Here is a 23313-nt window from a genome sequence, read left to right as displayed (position 1 = left end):
AAAATGCGCCCTATTATTATAAAGGAGCTGAGTATCCTGAACAGCTAGTGAGCATCCAGAATATCTTGTTTTATGTCGCCATCTTGAAGTGGACAACTGTTCTATAGTTATGTTTACTAAGAAATGTGCAATGTCCCAAGTGAATGTTGTAACACAGGATAAGAAAATATAATAACAAAATATATGAACCCATACTTATTTACAATCAACAGTCACAAGAATGAGCTCAAACGTCGCTAATGACCACACAAATCATTTCCTGTCCATATGTCTGGAGCATAGCTTATGATGCACTTTAAAATGCTGCTCTTGCTGACATTATCATCCATCATGTATTGCATGTGACCAAAGGTACCGCACAACAAATTTAAGACAGAGAAACAATGAAGGTAATGGCTGAGCAATAAATCCAATTATATGTATCAAATGTGTTACTTCACTGGTTCCTGATTTTGTAGTCACTAAATTTGAACTCTTTTTCTAGGAGGTCTATAAAAACATGAAAGCTCTATCCTCTTATTGAGCCCTTTTGGTTTTCAGTCCCATGTATGGGATAAAGGGGGTGATTCTAACTCCAGAATACCGCACCGCGGTCGTAAGACCGCTGCGGTGATTCTGGGTTTTCCACTGGGCTGGCGGGCGACCGCCAAAAGGCCGCCCACCAGCCCAGTGGAAAACAACCTTCCCACGAGGACGCCGGCTCTGAATGGAGCCGGCGGAGTTGGAAGGTGCGACGGGTGCAGTTGCACCCATCGCGAATTTCACTGTCTGCAATGCAGACAGTGAAATTCAAAGTGGGGCCCCCTGGGGCCCCACAACACCCCATACCGCCATCCTGTTCCTGGCGGCAGAGCCGCCAGGAACAGGATGGCGGTATGGGGTGTCAGAATCCCCATGGCGGCGCAGCGAGCTGCGCCGCCATGGAGGATTCTTTTGGGCAGCGGAAAACCGGCGGGAGACCGCCGGTTTTCCTCTTCTGACCGCGGCCAAACCGCCGCGGTCAGAATGCCCTGCGGGGCACCGCCAGCCTGTTGGCAGTGCTCCCGCCAACCCTGGCCCCGGCGGTCCATGACCGCCGGCGTCAGAATGACCCCCAAAGTGTCCCATGCTGTACATGATATAGATATTGCAAGGCACTCAGGAGTTCCATGACCTTATAGAGGGAAGAGGCCGATGGCACAGTTTCCTTGTAAGGTCATAGAACTTCGAGATTGTTAGACCTGGCATCATCAGCGTGGCCTCCCCTAACATTTTGCCTCTGCTTCCCAGGTTGTTGGTTTGTGCTGTACTCTGTTTTTGCTGTTTTTGTTACTCTGGGCACTTTACCACTGCTGACCAGTGCTAAAGTGCAAGTGCTCCCTGTGTGAAATTGTATGTGTAATTGGCTTTTCCCTGATTGACATATTTGATTTACTAATAAGACCCTAGTAAAGTGCACTAGAGGTGCCAAGTGCCTGTAAATCAACTGCTACTAGTAGGCCTGCAGCACTGATTGTGCCACCCAAATGAGAAGCCCTGTAAAGTTTGCTCAGACCTACCACTGCAGTGTCTGTGTTTGCAGTTATAGGGCCTTATTTATACTTTTTGGGGCAAAACTGCACTAACACAGTTTTGCACCAAAATGTTTTGCACCGGCTTGCACCATTTTTTAGCACCAACTGGGCACCATATTTATGGAATGGTGCAAGCCGCTGCAAAAGGTAGGCTAGCTTAAAAAAAAAAGATGTTAGGCAGGTTTTAGTAAACAAAAATGATGCTGACCAGATTAGCATAATTTTTTGACGCTAAGGGGCATATTTATACTCTGCACTGAATTAGCGTCATTTTATTTTTTACTCTAATTCAGTGCAAAACTAACTCCATATTTAAACTTTGGTACTAGACCCGTCTAGCGACACATTTATGGAGTTAAAGTCATTTTTTGGAAGTGGAAACCTACCTTGCCTTAATGAGATGCAAGGTAGGCGTTCCCGTGCAAAAAATGACTCTATGGCCTTAACGCCATATTTAGGGGCATATTTATACTCTGCGGCATATTTATACTCTGTTTGCACTGAATTAGCGTCATTTTTTTTAGTCTAATTCGGTTCAAATCTAACTCCATATTTATACTTTTGTGCTAGACCCGTCTATGATCTATACTATGCAAACAGAGTATAAATATGCCCCTTAAACTGCCAATTTGACTTGGCAAATGTACCCACTTGCCAGGCCCAACCCTTCCTTTTTTTATACATGTAAGGCATCCCTCAGGGAGGCCCTAGGTAGCCACATGGTCATGGTGCAGAGTATGGTAATTGTGGGACATATATGGATGTGTTTTACATGTCCTAACAGTCAAATAGTGCCAAATTCAGTTTTCACTGTTGTAAGGCCTATCTCTCTCATAGGTTAAAATGGGGGCTACCTTTAAATAATCTTAAATGCAGTTTCCCTTTGAGAGCAGATGGAAATAAGGAGTTTGAGGTCTCTGAACTCACAATTTAAAAATACATCCTTTAGTGAAGATGATTTTTAGATTGTTAGTTTGAAAATGCCAATTTTAGAAATTATGCATTTTCTTGGTTTAACCATTCTGTGACTCTGCCTGTTTGTGGATTTCCTGTTTGGGTCAAACTGACAGGTGGGCTGTTTGTGAATCTCCTCTAGACAGTGACACAAAGGGAGTTGGGGTGTAGCCTGCCCTCACACAATGGCGTCTCTAACCCCCTGGTGTGTGTCTGTAGCCTGACCTGGGCAAAACAGGGTCCTGTAAACAACAGAGACTTTCCTTTGAAGTTTGCCTACTTCAAAGGGAGAAAGTGGGATTAGTAGTGGACCCAAACCCCCAGATTTTTAGCTCACTTCTGGATTCAAGAGGTACCTCTGCCAAGGAGAAGAGGTGAAGAGCTGAGTAGAAGTGCTGCCCCTGCCTGTGACCGTGCTTTGTTGGGCTATCCTGCAGTTGCTGCTTCTGCCTGTGGTAGAGGCCAAGACTAAACTTAGTTGTGCATTCCTGCTTGTGAAGAATCTCCAAGGGTTTGGATTGAGCTTGCCTCTTGTTCTGAAGTCTCATGGTCATCAAAGACTTCCTCTGCCAGCACCTGGATTCTCTGCAGAGACTCCTGCCCTGCCAAGTGGTGTCCTACCCAGTCCCCTGGACCCTTGAGGGGTGAAGTTGGCAGAACAAGGACTGAAATCCACAGACAGAACCCCGTGCGGGGAAATTTGCAATGCACTACCTGCAACATAGTTGAAAAACAACACGTCATCCGCTTTGCGGCTAGAATCAATGCTCCACCTGCCTTGTGGCTGTGAGATTGACGCATTGCAGCTGGAGAAGCGACACAACACCTGCTTGCAGCTGCTGAAAATTATGCAAATCTCACGCGGTTTTCTAACACCGTGCGCAGGGATTTCTTACACATCGTTGATGGGCATCAAAGTCATTGTGAACCTGCGTGCATCCGAGGTGCCCTGTCCATAAATCGATGCATCACCTCTCTTGCAAGGGAGAAAAACGACGCATCGCCTACCCGACTGGAAAAGAAACGACGCACAGCCTCACTTGCGAGTAAGGAATCGATACATCGCTGACTTTTCTGACACACGCTCACCCTTGCGGCGTTGTTTTAGATGCAAACTAGGTACTTGGGTGAAATCAACGTTTCCATTGTTTTCGATCGATTAAGACTCTTAGGCGGTCATTATGATCCCGGCGGTCGGCGATAATGTGGCGGTAGGACTGCCAACAGGCTGGCGATACTTACCACCACATTATGACATTGGCGGGTTGGCTAACCAGCCAATGTACCACTCTGACTGCCACGGTGGTAACAGCCGCCGGGCTGGAGATATCCATCTCCAGCCCGGCGGCTGCCATTGTGCTGCCTCCGGGACTATGACCCCGCCTACCGCCATGGTTTTTGTGGCATTCGTACCGCCACGAAAACCATGGTGGTAGGCCCTATCAGTGACAGGTAAATCCTTCCCTGTCACTAATAGGTGTCCCCCACCCCACCTACCTTTCCAATGACCCCCCATACCCATATACATCCATGCCCCCACTTTTCACACACATACACACACACGCAGACACACACTCATTCACACATACATACATGCATGCATGCATCCAATCACACAAACATCCGTGCACAGTTCAACACATACACACAGACAAGCATCATGATTACAATACATACACGCACTCACACTTCCTTACATTCATGCATGCAGTGAACATACAACATACACCCACAATCACGCAGACACATACATGCACACCCCTACACATACACACAACACCCCCGCCCCTTCCTCTGTCGGTGACCTGACTTACCTGGATCCAGGGGGCCTTTTGTCAGGAGACAGGATGGGCGACCGCCAGCAGAACACGTTCAGGCTGTATTATTTCTCAAAATACGGCTGGTGGCGGTCTACTGGCGTGGTGCTGCTGGTGGTAGCAGCGCCACCTTACCGCCATCCGCCAGTATGGCCACAGCCGGATTTCCGCCCTTCTTGTGGCAGAAATCCGGCCGTAGTCATATTATGGCGGACGGCTGGTAGCCGTGGCGACGGTCTTTTGGCAGCTGTCGCCACAGCGGTAGGCGGTTTTTACTGCCGATGTTTTAATGAGGGCCTTATTCTTTTGAAAATTCATATCTTGACTTATGTATGTTTGATTTTTGCCATTGTGGTCTTGTTTGAATTAGATAAATATTATCTATTTTTCTAAACTGGTGTGGTGTCCATTTTGTAGTGTTTTCACTGTATTACTGTGTGTAGTGGTACAAATACTTTACACATTGCTTCTGTGTTAAGCCTTTCTACTCGTGCAAAGCTACCAAAGGGGTGAGCGGGGTTAACCAGATGTGTTTCTCCTTTGCCCTGACTAGAGTGAGAGTCCTTGCTTGGACGGGGATAACCTGACCAAAGACCCCATTACTAACATTGGTGATCAGCAGTGAGGATTGGATTTGTATTTGTACTTGACATACAGTGATTAAGTGGACACTACTGTTTTCAGTGCAGACCATTGTGTAACCACATACCACTTGTTTTTGTGATTTTTCTTTTTTTCTTTTTGGACTTCATTTGCTTCCACTTTTCAATTTTTGAACTTCTCATTGGAAACTCTTTGTTCTGCTTTGGAACTTTGCACTTTTTGATTAGCAATCATGTCTCAATCTGAAGATGCACCAAGTGGAGCTGTTTTTGAGTTGGAGAAGCTGGAGAGTTAACCAGTTGCTCAAATGAAACAGTTCAGTAAGGATCTTGCCTGTCCCATTAGGAGCGCCGGCAGGAAGGAGGAGCTGCAAACGGCACTGAGGGCCTGGGTGACAGCCAAGGAGGTTGGGGGGCACACAGAGGAGGAACTTGAGGGTGAGGAGGTGCAAAACAGGCATGAGGGCATAGTAGAGGTACCTGTATTGCCTAGAGGGAGGGTTTCCAGGGCAGGTAGCAGTGTGTTATCCAAGGGTCTGACTCCTGAAGAGTTGCAGGACAGACAGGCAGAGAGGGTTCACTAGTTGGAGTTAGAGAAGCTCAAAATGGATGCTCCTGGCTCATGGGCTTAGTTTGAGGGAATTAGATTAAAGGAGCCAGTCTAGTAGAGATGGTGGCAGCAGTACCACAGTGCAGCCTGAGAGGATGGTGCATATTCCCAAAGACCTAGTTAAGGATTACAAGAGGGAGGATGACATATACTTGTGGTTTAAGGGGTATGAGTCTGCTCTCCACACAAACATAGTCCCTGAAGCACATTGGAAGGCGGGTCTATGGAAGCACTTTGAGGTACTCTGGCATTCTTAGGGTATTGCCAGGGACTCACTTGCAATATCATGAAGGACACTTAACTCACAAGGTATGGTCCCACTCCTGAGGAGTACAAGGACAAGTTTAGGTCCAACAAAAATAAAGAATCCCAAACTTGGTTAAAACGTGTTCACTCTTTCTGCAGGTCAGTGGATAGTTGGGTGAAGGTCAGCAAGGTAACAACTTATGAGGAGCTTTACAACTTGATTGCTTGGGAGCACTTGTACAGTCTTTGTTTACCAGAACTGTGCTAGAACCTGATTAACAGCAAGCTGACTGACCCCAGGAAGTTTGCACAGGAAGCGGACCGTTGGGAGAGCACCATGGTCCAAAAGAGATATGGAGGAGACCACGACAAGGGTGGGCAGGGTCCCTCTCAGAAGAAGTGTGGGGGGGTAAAAGTAAACAGGGGGAGTTCTCTAAAGTGCCCTAACCTAGTACCCAGGGTAAGGATTCCCAGCCCCAAGTTGAAAAGAAGCCATAGTTTTCTAAAGGGAAACCTGCAGAGGGGGGTGCCCACAAGTGTTTTGCATGTGACCAGGAGAGTCATGTGAGGATGGATCACAAATGTCCCAAGTGGACACAGGCACCCACTGATGCTCAAGCACAGGGTTTGGTCAGTGAGGTGCTTGGGGAGAAGTTGGTTTCAGGTGGGTGGGAGCCAGCTGAAACCCTTGTCTCACTAGGGAACAGTGAGATGGTCCAGAGAACCCTTGTGCCTGAAAACACTAAAAGGTACAGGCAGTGGGTGACCATCAATGGACAGAGGGTGGAGGCTCTGAGAGATACAGAAGCCAGTGTGACTCCAGTGAGAAGTCACCTGGTGTCTGTAGAGCAGATAGATCCCCATGTACCTTACCAATAGTTGCGGTAGACAACTCAGAGTGCCTGTGCAGAGTGGCACAGGTTCCCTTTGAATGGGGTGGGTCTCAGGTGCCTTGAGGGTAGCTGTGAGTCCAACCATGCCTGTAGATTGCCTGCTTGTCAATGACCTGGAGGATTCGCACTGGAAGGACGTGGAACACAGGTATCACTTGGAGATGTTGGGTCTGCCTGTGTGTGTGTGTGTCTGTCCACCAGTCAATGGCAGCCTGTCAGGGTTATCAGGAGGCCCTGGAGCCTGAAAGAGTGGCCCAGATGTCTGCCGGAAGGAGGAAGGGCAAGGGGCACGGGAAACCGGCCTCAGAAGTTTCCACGGTCTGCGAAAAGGCTGAACCTAAGGGGGATGCCCCAGAATCTACATGGGAATTAGTGGCTGAGCTGGGGGAGGTTCCTGAGCTGATTCAGTGGCAGCAGGAAGGGGGATCGACCAGGGAAGCATTCTGTGAGGCACAGAGGACACGCCAGGGTTTGTGGTGGCAGGCTGCAGACCAGGCATCTGGCAATAAGCCTGGATTACACTTGATCTACTGGGAGGACCACCTCCTATATAGTGAGCCTAGGGTTGCTGAGCCTGGGTCAGCATGTTTGCTGGTGCTACCGCAGTGCTTCAGAGTCTTCCTACAGGGTTTGGCTCATGATGTGCCTTTAACTGGACATTTGGGGCAGGACAAGACCTTTGAACGGATTATCACCACTTTTACTGGCCCCAAATGCGCAGGCACTCAGATGCACACTGTAGGTCTTGCCAAACTTGTCAGGAAAGTGGCAAAAGTGGGGAGAAATGTAAGGCTTCACTCCAACCTTTTCCTGTAGTCAGCACCCCTTTTGAAAGGGTTGGTATTGACATTCTGGGGCCTCTGGACCCCAAGAAAGACATGGGCAACAGGTTTATACTGGTCTTGGTGGACCAGGCGCCTCCATACCCTGGAGCCATTCCTTTGAGGTTAATCACCCCCCTGTGGTGGGACGTGCATCGATGGGGGTTTTTACCTGCATGGGGTTTCCCAAGGAGGTGGTATCCGATAGGGGTAGCAACTTCATATCAACATATATGAAGTCTCTGTGGAATGAGTGTGGGGTAACAAATACGCTCATCACTCCTTACCACCCCCAAAGTAACGGTCTGGTTGAGAGATTCAACCGCACCTTGAAGGGCATGATTGTGGGCTGTCAGACCCCTTTAGGGGTAAGTGGGCCGTGCTCTTGCCATGCCTTCTGTTCGCCTACGGGGAGGTGTCTCAAAAGGGTCTTGGATTTAGCCTTTTTGAGTTACTGTATGGCCATCCTGTCAGGGAACCTTTGAGTCTGGTTAGGGGAGTCTTGGAGAAAGAATCCAGGAAACGCCCCCCAGGATGTATTCAGTTAGATGCTGGCTTTTAAAAACCAGACAGCCCGCTTCAGGAAGCTTGCCCAAGAGAACCTAGACGCAAGCCAGGACGATATGAAGCACTGACATGACCAAAATGCCACTCTGGTTGAGTTTCAGCCTGGCCTGAAAGTATGGGTAATGGCCCCAGTGGAGCCTAGTGCTCTCCAGGATACGTGGACTGAGCCATTTGAGGTAGTGGAGTGCAAGGGTGATGTCACCTATCTGGTGAACTTGTAGACTCCTAGGAACTCTTTGAGGGTCCTACATGTGAACTATCTCAAGCCTCATTTTGAGAGAACAGAGGTGACAATGCTCCTAGCAACAGATGATGGGGTGGAGGAAGAGAGTGAACCTCTCCCTGACCTCCTGTCTGCTAAGGAGAAAGATGGGTCCGTAGAGGGCGTGAACCTCTCCCCTTCACCGACCCCAGAGCAACAGAGGGACTGTTGCCAAGTGTTGGGACAGTTTGGCTCTCTATTTTCCTTGATCCCAAGGTTCACTCATCTGTATACACATGATGTGGCCCCTGGGGATAGTCCTCCTGTGAAACATAAACCTTGCAGAGTGACTGCCAAGGTTAGGGCCAACATAAAGGATGAGTTATCCAAAATGTTAGCCCTTGGGGTTATTGAGTTCTCCAGTAGCCCTTGGGTCAGCCCTGTGGTCTTGGTCCCACAAATGCTGTTCCTGGTGCCACTCCAGAACTCGGGTTCTGAGTAGACTACCGGGGATTCAATGCGGTCATTAAGACTGACATGCACCCCATTCCCTGAGCCGATGAGCTCATTGACTGGTTAGGGGCTGCCAAATATCTAAGTATATTTGATCTGACCTCTGAATATTAGAAGATTGCTCTGACTGAGGGGTCTAAGGAGAGGTCTAAATATTTTCCATCCCAGATGGGTACTACCAGTTTAGGGTGATGCCCTTTGCAATGAAGAATGCCCCTGCCACCTTTCAGAGGCTGGGTAATCAGGTGTTGGCTGGACTGAATGATTTCAGTGCATCCTACCTGGATGACATTGCTGTGTTCAGCTCCACTTGGGAGGAACAGTTGCATAACCTCTGCAAAGTGTTGGAGGCCCTGCAGAAGGCAGGTCTCACTATTAAGGCAAGCAAGTGCCAAATAGGGTAGGGTTCTGTGCTTGGGACACCAGGTGGGGAGTGGACCAAAGATTGACATCATTCTGGCTTGCGAGCCCCCCAAGAACCAGACTGAAGTGAGACCTTTTTTAGGCCTCCCAGGCTACTATAAATGGTTTGTGAAGGGGTACGGCACTATTTGTCTTGCAGACTGATGCTTTAGAGCATGGTGTAGGAGCAGTGTTGTCACAGCTAAATGAAGAGGGCCTAGATCATCGTGTAGCCTTCATCAGTAGGAGGTTACTTACCAGGGAACGTAGGTGGAGTGCAATTGAGCTTGAAGCTTTTGCTGGACGCTGAAGAAACTAAGACCCTATTTGTTTGGGACTCACTTCTGTGTTCAGACCAACCACAGGCCCCTCAGATGGTTAATGCAGATGAGGGGTGAGAATCCTAAGCTGTGGAGGTGGTCCATTTTTCTACAGGGGGTGGACTTTATGGTGGAACACCAACCTGGAACAGAACATGCCAGTGCTGATAGTCTGTCCAGATTCTTCTGCCTTAGTGAAGAGAACTCCCTTGAGGATGGGCAGTTCTCCCCACTTTCAGCTGGGGGGGACCTGTGTTAGACCTGGCATCCTTGGTGTGGTCTACCCTAAATTATTGCCTCTGCTTCCCAGGTTGTTGCTATGTGCTGCACTCTGTTTTTGCTGTTTTTGTTATTTTGGGCACTTTACCACTGCTGACCAGTGCTAAATTCAAGTTCTCCCTCTGTGAAATTGTATGTGTAATTGGCTTTTTCCTGATTGGCATATTTGATTTACTAGTAAGTCCCTAGTGAAGTGCACTAGAGGTCTCTAGGGCCTGTAAATCAAATGCTACTAGTAGGCCTGCAGCACTGGTTGTGCCACCCACATAAGTAGACCTGTAAACATGGCTCAGACCTGCCACTGCATTGTCTGTGTGTGCAGTTTTAAACTGCCAATTCGACTTGGCAAGTGTACCCACTTGCCAGGCCCAACCCTTCCCTTTATATACATGTAAGGCACCCCTAAAGTAGACCATAGGTAGCCCCATAGGCAGGGTGCAGTGAATGTTAAAGGTGGGAAACGTACGGATGTGTTTTACATGTCCTAACAGTGAAATACTGCCAAATTTGGTTTTCACTGTTGCAAGGCCTATCCCTCTCATAGGTTAACATGGGGGCTGCCTTGAAATAATCTTAAGGGCCGTTTCCCTTTGAGGGCAAAAACTATTTGGAGTTTGGGGTCTCTGAACTCATTCACAATATAAAAATACATCTGTTAGTGAAGTTGGTTTTTAGATTGTTAGTTTTAAAATGCCACATTTAGAAAGTAGGCATTTTCTTGCTTTAACCATTCTGTGACTCTCCCTGTTTGTGGATTCCCTGTTTGGGTCAAACTGACAGTTGGGCTGTTTGTGAATCTCCCCTAGACAGTGACACAAAGGGAGCTGGCGTGTAGCCTGCACAGTCAGATGAGCCATCTGGGCTGAGGGGAGGGAGGAGTTGTCGTTTACACCTGAATGGGCTGTGCCTGCCCTCACACAATGCAGTCTCCAACCCCCTGGTGTGTGTCTGGGGCCTGGCCTGGGCAAGGCAAGATCCTGTAAACAACAGAGACTTACCTTTGAAGTTTGCCTACTTCAAAGGCAAAAAGGGGTATAAGTAGTGCACCCAAAACCCCTGATTTTTAGATCACTTCTGGATTCAAGAGGAACCTCTGCCAAGGAGGAGAGCTGAAGAGCTGAGGAGAAGTGCTGTCCCTACCTTTGACTGTGCTTTGTTGGGCTATCCTGCAGTTGCTGCTTCTGCCTGTGAAAGAGGACAGAGACTGGACTTTGTTGTGCATTCCTGCTTGAGAATAATCTCCAATGACTTGGACTGAGCTTCCCCTGTTCTGAAGTCTCAGGGCCATCAAAGATGTCCTCTGCCAGCACTTGGATTCTCTGCTGCGACTCCTGCCCTGCCAAGTGGTGTCCTATCCAGTCCCTGGGCCCTTGAGAGGTGAAGTTGGCAGAACAAGGACTAAAATCCACGCACAGAACACCATGCAGAGAACGTTTTGATGCACCACTTGCAACGCTGCTGAAAAATGACGCATCACCCGCTTAGCGGCTAGAATCAACGCTCCACCTGCATCGTGGCTGGGTGATTGACACATCGCGGCTGGAGAAACGATGCAACACCGCTTGCAGCTGCTGATAACGTCGCAAACCCCGTGCAGCGGGGGTTTCTAACAACGTGCAACCGGATTTCTCACGCATCGTCTGGGCGTCAAAGTCATCGTGAACCTGCGTGGATCCAAGGTGCCCTGTCCAGAAATTGACGCATTGCTCTCTTGCGAGGGAGAAAAATGACGCATTACCTACCCGACTGGAAAAGAAATGATGCACGACCTCACTTTCAAGGAAAGAATCGACGCATTGCTGACTTTTCAGATGCATGCACGCTTGTGCGGCTTTATTTTTGATACAAGCCAGGTACTTTGGGTAAAATCAACTTTTACCTTGTTTTCGATGGAGTAAGACTCTCATTCTTTTGAAAATTCACATTTTGGCTTGTGTAAGCGTGATGTTTGTCATTTTGGTGTTGTTTGATTTAGATAAATATTACCTATTTTTCTAAACTGGTGTGGTGTCCATTTTGTAATGTTTTCACTGTATCACTGTGTGTGTTGGAACAAATACTTTACAACATTGTAAGTTAAGCCTTTCTGCTCGTGCCAATTTACCAAGGGGGAGGGAGGGGGCTAATCAGGTGTGTTTCTCCTTTGCCCTGACTTGATTGAGGGCCCTTGCTTGGACAGGGGTAACCTGACTGCCAACCAAAGACCCCATTTCTTAGAGATGATTTACAAAAATATCCTTTTAATGTACAGCAGAGCACGTTTTATACCTTATAATACATGGACACGCCATCACCCTTCACTCAAACTTATTAAGTCCTTGGTGCCTTGCTATTTTGTATTCATAGCAGAAAAGAAAAAAAGCAGAACCTGTAGTGTGAAATTAAACACATCAAAAAGCAGTCACTAATTTTCACAAAAATATATTAGAATCAGTTTAATGGAAGTCAGATTAACAAATACTGTACCTCAGAATGTGTGAAAACATGCATAGATGCTGTCTGTCCTGTAATGACATGCAGTGGGGAAAAATAGACATTTTGGCATAATTATCTCCTTTCTGTTGATCACTTTTTTCTTTTTTTAAAAAGATATAAGGACAGGTGAGTTCCCATTATCCTTGTTTAAACTGCAACTGTAATTGTGCTCCGGACCTGCCTGACTGTAATATCTTCCTGCAGTTGAGACTTGATTGCAGGTTACTAATGACATCACAAGTCGCCTGTAATAAGGAAATCAGAAATGGGCTTTTATACAAGGAATGCAACCTTTCATGTATTATGAGTCCATAACTGTTTTGGCTTCTACTATTTCAAGTATCAAGGGCCAGATTTAGAGTTTGGAGGAGAGGGTATTCTGTACAAAGGTGACAGAGTACCTTCTCCACCAAACCCAAGGTCCGCTCACCTGATTTATAGTTGGGTGACCTTTAGTATGTTGACACCAGAGACTTCTCTGTCTCTGCCACTGACATACATCCACAAGACCCCAACAGACTAAGGGCATTAGGGGTTTTGCCATTTATCCGCCCACCATATTTAGGGTAGATCAACAAAGGGCACATTTTTAGTGTCTGTCACAGCCAGGTAAAACAAGGAACAGTGAAATCTGCAAATGGCTCCTATGTCATGGAAGAAAACTCCCATTGCAAGGGTATCACTTGATTTATTATTTTTTTTCAAAACCAAATCCTGCTTTGAGATTTTATTTTTGAAAATAAGGAAAAACATTACAAGTTTTCTGTATGGCTCTGTCATGTTGACAGAGCCGTTGGTCAAACATTCAATGCAGGACCCGCTATGATGGCAGTTTTTGCCATTGCAAGAGATGTCTGCTGGGACAGGCAGACATCTCTAAATTCGGCAGGCAGAGTACCCTCGGCATTTCAGTAGTTAAGTACTCCGCCATTCTGACGGTACATACTTCGCCCACTGATCTCTAAATGAGGACCTTTGTAATTTGGTTGGCTGATGTTATGTTTATGTTCATAATACTGTACAGCAACTTTGGGTTGATGTTTTTTGTAAGTATGTTACTTTAATGTTCTTTTAACTGGATCGTTACCTTGCATTTAACTAGTGTATACAATTGTTTCAGATGTAGCATAAGGCTTTTTTGACAAAATTGTCCATCTGTAAGGATGTAACACTTCCTGCCCTTTTATAATGTTATGACACTGAGGCCCATGCATGCTGTAAGGTAGGGTCTTCTTTCTGGGCCACCCGAAAACTGCCTGGGGTAGTAAATACCTTCAAAGCTTTAGGAGGTAGAGATGGAGAATCAGAGAACAGACCTGTCTAAAATTTCCTCTTATTCTCTTTCTTTTCACTGTGACTCAAAAACTTCCTTTCCTTACCCCATCTATCTGTTCCGTCCGGAAGGGAGCTTGCTTCAACCACTCAGATTCCCTCTCTGTTGGGTGGGTAGTTTCCAATAATTTGGCTAAGTGTGGGTAGTCGGTCCCTATAATTAGGTCCTTAAATAAGTGGGGAATGCCTCCTACCCTTATTGACTCTTCATGACCCCTCCACTCTATAGTGACTTCGGCCACTGGGTATACCTTACTGTCCCCATGGACTCATGTGATTAGAACTGTTTCCCCATGTTTCCACTGTTGTGGAAAAACCCTATCAGTCTATGACCAACTGTCTACACTCAGAGTTGACCATGACGTCAGCCGTCACCCTATTGACCTTCATGGGCTTCACATAGCTGGCGGTGTTACCACCAGTCCAGAAAACCCTACCACAGAAACACCTGACCTCCATGGGCTCTGGACTGGGAGATTTGAGCAAACAATTGCTAGCTATGTGCCCCATTCAGCACAGTTATAGCACTATGGTCCCTGACCAGTGTCCTTGCTTGTTTGACATGCTGGGGATGGTGTTTCCTGCATTTCTCTGGGAGCCTGTCTCGTGGGAGGAACTGTCTTTCAATTTGGTTGACTATATGTTATGGATCGTGGATGGGCTACTTTGGACTCAGGCGATCGTTGAAACAGAGGCGGCTAAAGTTGGTGTTATGTCAGGGTGTTGACGGATCCAATTCCGGGTGATTCCTGGAAGTGCCACCAGGTACTGCTCCAAAAGAATCTGATTGACTATGTCTTCCTTTGAAGAATCTATGGGTTTCAACAATCTCAAGCCCATGTCTTGTACTTGGTAAAACAGAGAATTTAGGTTCCCTGTATTTGTCCACTTTACTTTATGAAATGTCACCCAATAGTGTTCCTTGTCAAAACCCATTCTCTCGAGAATGGCTTTTTTCATCTCGTCTTATGGGGTGGAACCTCCTGGGTTGACTGACTGATAGGCTGTTTGTAGCTCCCCCATAAACAGGGGAGCTATGTATTGGCCATATCTTTCTTGAGTCCAGGTAGCCGATGTGGTTACTCTTTCAGAGTTTGTAAGAAATGCATCAGGGTCCTCCCCAGCCTGGCATTTTTGTAAGGCAGAGCTTTGGGAGTTAGAGTGCAGCTGGGCACTGGCAATTGTATACGTGAGTCTTTGCAGAGTTATTTCATGAGGCGTTCTGTAGAGTCTCCCAATCCTGCTGTGTTTCCTTGGCTTGCTCCTCCATCACCAGCTGCAGATGATGCTGTCCTTTCACCAATTGGGATACCATGTCTTCTATGGTAACCTTGGATTCCATTGTTCCTGCTGCTTGCTGCATTGTATCTCACTTCTGACATCACTGCAGCTGGGAGTTTGTGGTTGGAACTTAAGATAGTAGCAGGCACACACCCACTCTGTGACAGGGTTGTTCTCTTCTGTTCATAGGGATTCTCTCTCTCTTTTCTCTGTTCCTCTTTAGGTTCAGCCAGTGTTTCTTTGCGTCTGTCGGAGTCCACAGAAACTCAGGAAGAGGGCAAGAGGGTGCCAGGTAACTAATATGTCTCTTTTTTTATTTCTACTCCTAATAATGAGGGGGGTGTGTGTGTGTGTGTGGTGACAGGTGGGGTTTTCACTTTGGGCATGCATTGTGCAGTTTTGTGCAAGATCCTTTCTCACACCTCTCTCGTGCCCAAGCCATGCCTGAGCCACAGATGAACAACCAAACAGAAAAACAAAACTAAAAAGAATCCAAGCCATGTGCTTTTAGTGGTTCCCCCAGCCCCAACCCGTTCCCCCTTCCTTCCTTAAACCAGCCGCTATGACCGCATATGCAGTCAAGTAGCTGTGTTAGCCACATTCCTTCAGGGATGCAGCAGGATATCGCGCCTTCCTTCTTCCAAGCTGGGAGGCCGTCTGGGTGGTTGTCTCTCATCTTTTTCAGCATCACACTCCTCTTCCATGGCTCCAGTAGGTCCGTGGTTTTGCCAACTTCTTCTGTCGTCTCCGTGCCTCTATCTCTTGATTCTGTCAGCCAAGATAGGGGGTTCTCCAGGCTCGGCGTCTTCTCTGAGGGTCCCGCTTCTGCGTTGTGCTCTCCCTCTTACTGAAGTCACCAGCAAACCTGCCCAGAGAGTCACTGATTTGGGCGTCCGTACGCTGATGCTCCGTAGGTGCTCTCTCTTTAGTCCCACAGAGGTATGATGCACCGTCTTGGAAGATTAGGATATGTGATCGTCAGAGCCATTGGAGCCCTGTCACTGGGGCTTTCTAGGCGAAGATCTACCTTTCTGCCAAGTTTGTTGTAAATCTGTAATAAGCGCTCGGGCTGTAGTTGTGTTAAACAATTCTTACAAAGCCCATAGGGATAGAATGGGGAAAAAGTGTTTTGGGACCCCTTTCTTTTGCTTGGCCCCTGCTTCACAAATCACCCCAAAATTTTCAACACAGCAGCTAAATTGACTGTTGTATTAGTTTTGAAAATTTCGTGATGATTCCTCAAATAGCGCCAAAGTTACTGGCAAAATAAAAAACACTTTTTTTGACCTGTGAACAAGGAGCTAGCGCTCCGAAACGCGTCAGGATTTCTTTTGTTTAAGTAAAAACAAGCTTTTGCATGGAGTCACAGCTCATTGTTTTTCGTCGCGGGATTTATATCTTGTGGTGTTTGGACAACGTTTGAAGGATATATATATATATATGTATACATATATATATATATTTATATATATATATATATATATATATATATACAGATATATATATACATATATATATAAATATATATCAAAGATTAAACTTTTGTTATAGTTAGGACCCCTTTATTTATTCTTTCTATATAGACCAAACTTAAAACGCACAAGCATTACAAATTCTTGTGCACCTTCATACACAGTGTATTGAACTTGGTAGCCACATTACATTTACTATAAATCACGCCTTGTCCATGCACTGGTTAAACCCTTTCATATTATATCAGCTATTCCATCTAAAATTATAGCATTTACAATAACACTTATGATCAAATTATTCGTGAGAACACAATGCATGGTCGAGTGGCTAGTTACAGTTAAAGTAGTGTGGCTACTGAGTTCAGTACACTGTGTATGGAGGTGCATGAGTTTTAATAATTTGAATGTGTTGCATAAATTATAAATGTAGAGTATGAGTATAACTTTAGAATTCATATAAAGAGAGACTAAATAAAGGTATACTGATTTAAAGGTGGTGCATAAATTATAAATTTAACCTATAACTATAACTTTAGAATTTGTGATGTTTGTGTAGTTTAAGTTTGGTTTGTATAGAAAGAATACATGCATTTCTTTCCAGTTATAGCACAGGTTTAACCTTTGTTTTTTGCACAGAATTAAAAAATGTTTAAAGTAAAAATGCTTTTCAAATCATCGAGTCCACTGTCATTGAGTGGCGTGTTGTTATGTGGACTATTGTACAGTAGAGGGGAGAGAGTGCCATGCAGTGTAGTCATAGAGTGTAGTGTTGTAGAGTGGAGTAGAGTGGAGCAGAGTAAATTGGAGCTTGGTAAGGTGCAGTGGTGTACCGTGGAATAGCCTTCCCTGGAGTGGTGTAGAGTCGAGTGATATAGAGTGAAGTTTGGTACAGTGAAGTGTAGTACAGTACAATTGCGTAAAGTGTAGTGGCATACAGTGCAGTGGCATAGACTGGAGAAGCATACAGTGGAGTAGCATACAGTAGAGTGGCGTTGAGTGCAGTGGCGTAGAGTTAGTTACAGTATAGTGGTGTACAGTGGATTAGCATAGAGTACAGTGGCGTATAGTGGAGTGGAATAGAAAGAAAGAAACCTTTATTCAGTATGAAAAAATTCATCCATTACAGCAAATAATCACCAATACATTATTAATATACCAATAAAACCATATATAGTAAAAACACCCATCAAAAATATAATCACATAAAAACCTAATTCATATAAAACAATAAGATAGAAGAATTCATTCTAAAAACTCTACATTTTTTCGCCAAGTAATAGCTCCCTTCAAGAATGATCCCAGGCCCTTTCACACCAATACATCTGAAGCCATTTGCAACCACATAAAAGCAGGACGATATTGCACGAAGCCCTTGGGCCTTAGGAGAGGTAATAGAAAACGAGTTCTAAACGGTGCATAAAAAACACAAAACAATGTAAAATGGAGCAAGTTCTGTTGGGACACCCCATCACAGGGGCAAGGTTTAATAAATTTTTCCCCATACTGACCTAGCGGGAAACACAGATTACTTCTAATGATCCCCAGACGGAATCGTGTTATAAGAGACCTTTCCCTCACATCCTTTATCTCTAAGAGATAACGCTCAGGACCCACCCACATCTTTAGCATGATGAAATCCCTGATCGATTTTTTCCCTAAAGTCTCCCCCTCCCTCTTGGTCTCCTGGATTCTCAGAAAATTATCCTTAACCCATTTCTTATCATAGCTAGTCAGGCCCTCAGGATAAACAAACAATTTGGGCCGCCCCAGGCCATGAGCCATCTTCCTTATGTGCGTCAGCCAAGGAATATTCTTTGCATTGTCGCAAGCTAAACAATCCCTTAAGATATCCCTATTAAGAGTGGCATATTCGTTACTCCAGATTGAGATCCATAAAAAAGGGGAGCCAACTGGATAGTGTCCTGCACAAACTCAAGCTCCAGTTCCAGGTGAAGGCAGTAACCAGGGATATTTTGTCCAGCTCCCAATAGCCTTCTGCAGAACCGATTTTCTTCCACCATAAGGGCTCGGGTATCCCTATACCCCCAAAGTGCTGCACCATACAGCAGGACAGGAAGGCATTTCCGTCTATAATTTCAAGCAAGGGCTTGATAGGTTTACTACCTACCCTTACAGCAAAATCAAAAGTCGCACCAACTGTCGCATGAAAAAGCACACCCCTTCTGGCAATACAGGGTTTCCAAGATCCTTTCTCATCAAAAATGACCCCTAAGTATGGGAACTCATGGACCCTACTAATAACTTGATCCTCCACCCTTAGCTCCCCTATCCTGCTCAAGGGTCTTCCGCAAACCATAAAATGTGATTTCTTAAAATTGACCTCTAAACCCAAAGCTGACATAAAGGTGGCGTAGGCTCTAACTATTTCCCGGAGACCATTCATTGTGCGGGCCATGAGGACCGCGTCATCCGCGTACGTCAGCACAGGGATATCAATACCCTTTGGGACATCCCTACAGTGTTCCTTCAAAAAATCAGACAATCCATTTGTATATAGAAGGAACAAAGTAGGAGCCAGGACACACCCCTGGTGCACACCCCTAGAAAGCTTAAAAGCCTCTGAGCATTCCCCATTAGGCCCCACCCTCACATTTGCAACTGTCCCAGAGTGGAGATATCGGAGCAGCTCTACAATATTAGGGTCCAACCCTAGCTGATTTAGCCTCTCCCATAATATAGACCGGTACACTTTATCAAAGGCACAGCTAAGGTCCGTAAAAGCAAGATAAAGGGTACCTTTCCTGGCCTGCGTGTATTTACTGATCATCATCAGTAGATTGAGACATTGTTCTGGCGTACCGAGGCCTTCCCTAAAACCATACTGGTCCCGGCCTAAAATCTCATTTTCTATCATCCAGGCCTCCAGACGCCTTAAAATAATCCGTCCCAGAATCTTCGCAGAAGAGTCCAGTAGAGGTATAGGGCGATAAGACTTAGGATCATTTCGATCGCCCTTTTTAAACACTGGGACAATACATGCCAGTCTCCAAGAGGCAGGAATGCCCACAGTAACTGCTGCATTGAGAACATTTAAGAGAATAGGTGCCCATAGCTGGGGATTATCTTTATATAAGTCCATAGGGATCGAATCCGGACCCGGAGCTTTATTACTCGCGCTACTCTGTATCGCATCAGTAACCTCCTGAAACGAAAACCTGATTGCTAGGTTAGGAGCCATATCATACACGTTCTCGCGGTTATTTCTTAAGGGAGTACCCTAAAAAATTCTACAAAAGTGAATTACCCAGGCCTCTGGGACGATTTACAGCCAAGGCCCTCAGTTGTTTCTGTTTCAAAGGAGCCTCTATTTACCACCTTCCAAAACAGGCCAGGGTCCTTCATAGCTATAGCCCGCTCTAACTCTTCCCAGGCTTTATCTTTATGTTTTAGCTTGCTATCCCTCAGGGCCCTTTTATACCTCATTCTGGCTTCTTTTACGAGGACCCAATCTCTAGGATGTTTCTTGGTGGCCATCTTTAGGTTTGCCCTTGCATCATAGCAGGCCTTGTCATACCAGCCACATTTGCGTTTACTGGGGTGGCTGCCTACTGTATAAAGGCAGTCTCTAACTGCTGCATTTACTACTGTTACAGCATCCATAACAGTCTTGGGATTTGGAGCCTCTATCTGGGGTGTTTCCATAAATAAATGTATATTTTCCCCCACCACCCTTCCTACAACTTTTTGGGAGTCTACTTGCTTCCACCCAAGCCGCCTACCCTGGTCCTTTATTACCACTGCTACAGGCCTACCTCGTCCTAGTTTACGTAGGACGCCAGGGAGTTTAAAGGACATTATAAGGGGATTATGGTCGCTGAAACACTCCCCTAACACCTCACCCCCAATCGCCAGATCCTTCATAGGAGGAGACACAAAAATATAGTCAATGATGGATCCAGACCCTCTTCCCACATAGGTCGGGAGTTGGTGAGTGCCTACTGCTTCTATATCACAAAAATTCAGAAGGCCCATCTTCCTGAGTTCCTTGATTAGATCCCTGCCTCTAGAGTCCTGCAGACCGTCCGCTAAGTAATCCTCGCTGTCACAAATAAAGGGATTAACCACAGTGCTGAGCCTTCCCAGCTTAGCATTAAAATCTCCTGAAACAATAAAAACGGAGTTCCAGCCCCACCTCCTCCATTCTATATTTCAGAATCTGAAGAACGGAGAACAGGGCCCCAATTTGGCATCCCACATCCCACACAGCATTATAGAAGTTTACCAGCAAAATATTAAAGTTATTGGAGAAGATTACCCATACCAACAATATGCCTTGATGGTTATAGTTAATTTTAAAAGCACCCACTATCTTGGAGAGGCGAATTAGGGTAACCAGGCCACCTTTCGAGCGGCCACCAAGAGACTGCACAGCTGGAATTGCATACCTGTCATACCCGTCCAACACAGACAGCCCTTCCGAACAGGTTTCCTGAAGCATGATAACATCGTAGTTAGCCACATACCCAACCCACGCTTGATCAGATAACTTAGCATCATAGCCCGCAATATTCCATGAAATAAGATTACACTGTGGAGGCACCTCTTCTTGTGTAGCCAGGGTCTCGCCGCATTGTCAGTCCACCCCTTCCAAGGATAAATTCCTGTTGGTAACAGTTCTTCTGCTAGTTGCCTGCAGGCTATTCTGACCCAGGTGGGGATTCCTACCAAAGCCAAGAGGCACCCCAGCACTCAGCCGCATGTAGTCGTAAAAATATCCCAGAGGGACCATACCCATTGAACCTGCTCTAAGAACAGCAGGACGAAGAGTAGAAAGGAGCCTTTGAGTCAGGGCAGGATATCTAACATTTATAATAATACAGTCTTCATTCCCCACCTTATTTTTGGGCCCGACCCAACCAATTCTTCTGGCAAACAGAATATCCTTAAAATCCTTAAATGAAAAATCACAGTTCTTGCTCAACCAATATCCAACCTTATTTGTGAGTTGGTCCGTAGACTCAGTTTCCCCAGGAGCAAGAGTAGGTACATTTGTCAATACTACCACGTAGGGGGCACACGCTGGGGGAAGATCCAAACAGGCTAATGAAGGCCTGGCCGTCGGCGGATTCAGATTATCTTTCCCAACCAGCTGTTGGCCGACCCCCCTGGCTGCCACAGAATCCGGATCAGGCTGCCTACTACAGCTAAGCATATTGACAGTCCTATCCGTCCTTAAGAGAGAAGTCAGTGCAGCCGGGGCAGTCTCGACACAAGCACCCTGACCCCCAGAATTTACTGGATTAACCAGTAGGTGAGATGTTTTTCCTAGGGGCCCCAAAGGCCTTGCAGCCTCCTCTGGTAGGGACAACTCCTCACCGAAATGGGATCGCCTAGTCGAGGCCACACATCCACCTACACAGTGCCTCCCTTGACTTTCTTGCACACATATCAGCGAGACTGCTTTTTCTATGGCTGATAATTTCTCCAAAACGGGATGACAAAATCTCCTGGATCATTTCCCGAAATTTTGACAGTAAAATAGTTGTATCACAACCCAGGAGCTGACAAGGTGCAGGGTCACTGCTAGCACCCTTAGGGAACTCCAAGAGAGGTGTTTTCGACTCGGGAATCATTTTCCTTAGGACCTTTTTTTTCCCTCGGGGAGGGCTACATTTATCCAAGGGGCATGCCGGGGGAGAAGATAATAAAAGTCTTTTACTTCTTCTAGAGGGGCCTTGGCCACCAGAACCCTCTATTGACTCTATTGGCTCAACCTGGGCAGGCTCAGCAGCAGCCGTAACTGCACCTTGATCCCCCCCGGATAAGCCACCTCCACATCCACGACCCCATGAGGACCACTATCTGTTGGGGCCTGGCGCCAGTCCTCCAGTTCCATGGATAACCTCCTCTCTGCCAGATCAATTTCCTTTGTAACAACCCCTACAGCTCTTGCGAGGAAGGAATCCAATGTGGTGGTGCCACTACCCTGTCTACTACCGCCACCACCACCCCCCAATGGACCTGTTAACGGACCTCTTTTCCTGCCCATTCCAACAACAAAACAACAAGGGAAACAAACTGATAAATAATTAAAACTATTAAAAACCCACTAAAAGAAACTCCAGATTATACTCCAAATGTTAGTAGATATAAATAGTCACCCTCCACTGGAAGCGAAAGAGGGGTGTCCCAGCCCAGCCTCTTATGGGCGATGACGGGCGCAAGACGGGCCCGCCCTTGGCCCGGACTTCGCCCGGGCGCTGCCCGCGCGCGTCCCGCTATAGCGGGAGCGCGAATATTGTTTAAAGGGCTCCTGCCCTAGGAACTGGTGAGCCGCCTTCCACCGCCTTCCACCGCCTCCAATGCGCTGCCCGCGATAGCGGGAGCGCGAAGATTGTTTAAAGGGCTCCTTCCCTAGGAACTGGTGACGCCGCCTTCCACCGCCTCCAATGCGCGTCCCGCGATAGCGGGAGCGCGAAGATTGTTTATAGGGCTCCTGCCCTAGGAACTGGTGACGCCGCCTTCCACCGCCTCCAATGCGTGTCCCGCGATAGCGGGAGCGCGAAGATTGTTTAAAGGGCTCCTGCCCTAGGAACTGGTGACGCCGCCTTCCACCGCCTCCTATGCGCTGCCCGCGATAGCGGGAGTGCGAAGATGGTTTAAAGGGGCTACTGCCCTAGGAACTGGTGACGCCGCCTTCCACCGCCTCCAATGCGCTGCCCGCGATAGCGGGAGTGCAAAGATTGTTTAAAGGGCTCCTGCCCTAGGAACTGGTGACGCCGCCTTCCGCCGCATTCCGGTGGAATAGCGTACAGTCAAGTGACGTAGAGTGGGGGAAGTAGAGTGGAATAGAAGAGTGGAGTGGCATAGAGTGGAGTCACATACAGTGGTATTGCATACAGATGAGTAGCATAGAGTGGAGTGGGGTACAGTGGAGTGCAAAGACTGGAGTGGTGTAGAATGGATTGGTATAAAGCACAATAACTTAGATTGTAGTGGTGTAGAGTAGGGTG

Source organism: Pleurodeles waltl, chromosome 3_1 (genome assembly GCF_031143425.1).
Source record: "Pleurodeles waltl isolate 20211129_DDA chromosome 3_1, aPleWal1.hap1.20221129, whole genome shotgun sequence".
Lineage (NCBI taxonomy): Eukaryota > Metazoa > Chordata > Amphibia > Caudata > Salamandridae > Pleurodeles > Pleurodeles waltl.
This window is presented reverse-complemented; position numbering follows the sequence as displayed.